This window comes from Acomys minous (assembly GCF_964271855.1).
Source record: "Acomys minous genome assembly, chromosome: 8".
Lineage (NCBI taxonomy): Eukaryota > Metazoa > Chordata > Mammalia > Rodentia > Muridae > Acomys > Acomys minous.
This window is the reverse complement of record NC_140489.1, coordinates 127,169,364-127,173,695: the sequence shown is the minus strand read 5'-3', so window position 1 is coordinate 127,173,695 and position 4,332 is coordinate 127,169,364.

Genomic DNA, 4,332 nt, shown 5'->3' with positions numbered 1-4,332 from the left:
GTTTAGTATAAAGGGTAGAAGAACAGGGTTATGGAATCTCCCTCCACAACTGAGGAAACATGCAGAGGGCAGGCATGCCAGGTGTGTCTGCATGGAGACCCAGAGAGGCCATGCTATGAAGCTGTGAGGGTGAAGCCAGAGTTAAATATTTTCTTTAGAAGAAATGACATGGGGGCTGGAGAGATGGCTCAGAGGTTAAGAGCACTGACTGCTCTTCCAGAGGTCCTGAGTTCAATTCCCAGCAACCACATGGTGGCTCACAACCATTTATAATGTGACTTGATGCTCTCTTCTAGCCTGCAGGTTTACATGTAGGCAGAGCACGGTATACATAATAAATAAAGATCTTTAAAAATGAAAAGAAAGAAATGACACAGACATGGTGTCTCTTTACAACAGAACACTGACTAAGAAGCCCCCATAATGTCAATGTAAAATACAGTCCAATTTTAAGTCTACAAAGTCTTGAGATTTTTCAATATTTTGAAAGTTCAAATTTTTTCTATAAAATCAAAAACAATGTATACATTTCTAACATATAATGGCATAGAACAAATGTACAATTTTCAAAATGGAATAACCAAAGGAATAATCAAAGCAAAACTCCAAATCCAATATGGCCAAAACCAAACCCCGTAGCTCCATGCTTACACCTGGGGCTCGTAATGAAGCTGGCTGGGCTCCGCAGGCTTCAGGCCGCCCATTCCTTCAACCCTTCAACTTGTGGCACGCACAGCTTCTCTTTCCAACTTAGTCCAGTCCCACTTATTGCCTGTAGCTCTTCTTGGCACATGTCCCATGATCCTGGCATCCCCAACACTAGCCACTGAGGGCTTGCTTCTCTCTGGGGACCTCAACCCTGCCAGCAGCTCTCCCTCCCGCCTTCCTTCTTGTGTCTTTAATACTTTCAAAACCAACAGCACATAAAGGGAGCCATCATCTGGAGGTGTAGCCTACACCCACAGACCATAGATGCATCAACTCCTGTGTGCTGCCCTTGAGGAAACACTTTCCTGATGTCCAGTGCAACCACAAGGTGCTGAGCTCTGTATCAGCCAGAGCTGCTTTTCTGTCTGTTCTTCCTTGTTATAAACTTGAAGCTTGAACACACAGCTAACAAATAATTTATTGTTTTTAAATTCAACTTCACTCAAAATCTCACAGAACTGGCAAATGAAGCGAGACCTTAACAAATCTTACAGGCTTGCCCCTGAGCCACCTTGTGACTCAGTCCTTCTCGAAGTGCTCATGACAAGGCTTCCACTGTCCTCATATTCTCTCACTATCCGAGATCCAAAGAGAAAGCCCCGAAACTCTACTCACGGCACCTGATGGCTTTTCTAGCCCCAAATTCCATTGTTTCCATATTCTTCCCACAAACAGTTCCAAAGACACAAAGCCACACAGTCATGCCCCTGGCCCACCCTAATCTAGATAACACCACAGTCATGCCCCTGGCCCACCCTAACCTACATAGTCCCCACAGTCACGCCCACGGGCCACCCTAACCTAGAGAAAGCCTCATTGAAACTCCCTTCCCAGATAATTCTCTATTGTGTCGAAATGACAGTTAAACCTAACTATCCACAGGGACAAATGTCAAGAAAAAAAACATTAAGCCGAGGATGATGGCACACGCCTTTAATCCCAGCACTTGGGAGGCAGAGGCAGGTGGATCGCTGTGAGTTCAAGGCCAGCCAGGTCTACAAAGAGAGTCCAGGACAGAGAAACCTGTCTCAGAAAACCAAAAGAAAAATTAAATACATGATACACACTGCAGAAGCCTAGAGAGGTGAAGCAAGGAAAGGAGTGTCATTCTCTCAAGGGATAGGTAAGAAGGTTAGGAGCTGCATATGTGGAGGAAAAACCAGTGTCCACCCAGTATCCCTGACAACCACTGATCCCATCCAGGCAAACCTCAAAGGATAAGACATACAGCAAGTCAGCAAAGACTAGTGATCAAAGTCAGAGGCTGGCCTCAGAGTTTCAGAAAGCTGAGAGGAAAGACAGGGGCAGTTCCAGTTCCCAACAGCAGCCAGGTCCTTAATAACCCTTCCCCAGGACTCAGGACCGAGGAAGCTGAGAGAAAAGACAAAGACGGGCGAAGCTCCCAGCAGCAGCAAGGTCTCCGGCAGTTCTTCCATGAAAAAGCCCGGCACCTGCTTTAAGTACCATCAAGGCATACGGAACAAACAGAGATGCATACAGAGGGGAGGGGCGGGGAAGGGGAAGAGGCAGCTTCTGGGCCCGCTAGTCTGCTCAACACAAGAAAACAAGAGGGCCTGTTCCAAATGGAAGGGAGGGCAAGGACTGGAGCTAGAGGTTGTCCTCTGCTCTCCACACACGCATGTGCTCTCATTCTCACACACGAATGAACATGCCTGTGCGCATGCTCTCTCTCTCTCTCTCTCTCTCTCTCTCTCTCTCTCTCTCTCTCTCTCTCTCTCTCTCTCTCTCTCTCACACACACACACACACACACACACACAGATTTTTTTTAAGTAACTGCAATTAGCCATCATATTTTCTTTAACATTAACAGAATTAAACCAGAAATCAGTGTCAAATCTGAAAAATCACAAACAGCCTTAGTTAAAGCGCCTACTTCTGTGATGAAACACCGTGACCAAAAGCAACTTGGGGAGGAAAGGGTTTATTTGGCTTACATTCTACGTCACCTCTCATCATCATAGCAAGTCAGGATGGGAAGAAATCTGGAGACAGGAGCTGATGCAGAGGCCATGGAGGAGTGCTGTTTAATGGCTTGCTCCTCATGGCTTGCTCAGGCTGTTTTCTTGTAGAACCCAAGATCACCAGCCCAGGGATGGTCCCATCCACCACTAATCCCGCCACTTAATTTACTAATTAAGAAAATGCCCTACAGGCTTGCCTACAGCCCCATCTTAAGGAGCCATTTTCTCAATCAAGTCTCCCTCCTCTCATGACTACAACATGTATCAAGCTGACACTGGGCAGCCAGCACACCAAGTATTCAGAGCTAATCAATACATACTACATATGCAAAAATGAAAATAAATTTAATGAAAATGAAAATCAGATATACTACAAAGACTTGAAGTCAGTAATTTTAGTCTATATAAGAAAATCTACAAAACCGAGCAACTAAACTGAAAGTATGCATTAGGGAACAATAAAACTGTGACGTGACAGGGGCCCTGATCTCACAGAAACTTGAAAGAAGGTCTAATATCAATACTATTCATGTGGAAACACCCACTCACAGCAGAAAAGTCAAATTCTTGGTCAGTGAGAAAATAGCTTCTAGAGCAGAGAAGCTCAAGCCAAGCAGTTACAGCCAACATTAGCAGCCACAGATCAGGCTATCCCTGCCATGCCTGCCACCATTTGGTGACAATGGCACTTCAGCTCTGCGGTCTTCATCTCCAAAACAGAATCCTATCTAATGGTGGGGAAAGCATCAGACAAGGGTACTAAAACAAACCTTAATCTTCAAAACTGCCCCCCCCACACACCAAGAAAGATCCAAGTTCAGAGGAGCCCAAGGAGACCCAACTTAGAGGAAGAACGAGACCAAGTGGACTCTCACTAGAACCCTGAGGATTAAGTAACACCAGGGGGAGCCTAAAAAGCAGGAGCTTGGTTAATACTGTGAACTGGAATTCCCAGAAAGGTCACATCCAGGTTAAAGATTCCACAAGGCACTCAGGTGGGTAGTGCACACCTTTAATCCCAGCACTCAAGGAGGCAGAGGAAGTCAGATCTCTGTGAGTTCGAGGCCGGCCTGGTCTACAAACTGAGTCCAGGACAGCCAGGGCTACACAGAGAAACCCAGTCTTGTGGTGGGTGGGGCGAAGATGCCACAAGGCTGATGGGCCTATTATCACTTCCATGGCTACAGAAGCTGCAATGGAGCAGGTCTAGAGCTCACCCCTCATAGGGCCCACTCACTGGTCACCTTGGCATCTGGCCTGCCATCCACCTTGGTGACTATCAGGTGTTGTGGAATACAGACCCCAGCCCCAACCAACCCTCAGATGAGAGTGTCACCAAACAGGACCTGAGGCCAATAACAGCAACTCGCCCCTTTGCTGTACCCAACCTACCTGACCTTCACTTGGATACATGTGAAAAGCGCCTTGACTCATGACTTTGTTTCACTCTGTTGCTACACTTTATAAAACTGTTACCATGTTACAAGGCATTAGGGGTAACCTGAATCTGTGTACCCAGACCACAGTCACTTATGTTTAGCTCCAAAATAAATTGTCTCTTCCTCCCTTTGAAGTGACAGTTGCGCTTCTGCATCAACAATTACAATGTACCATTTCAGACTGTGACACTGCACCTTGGT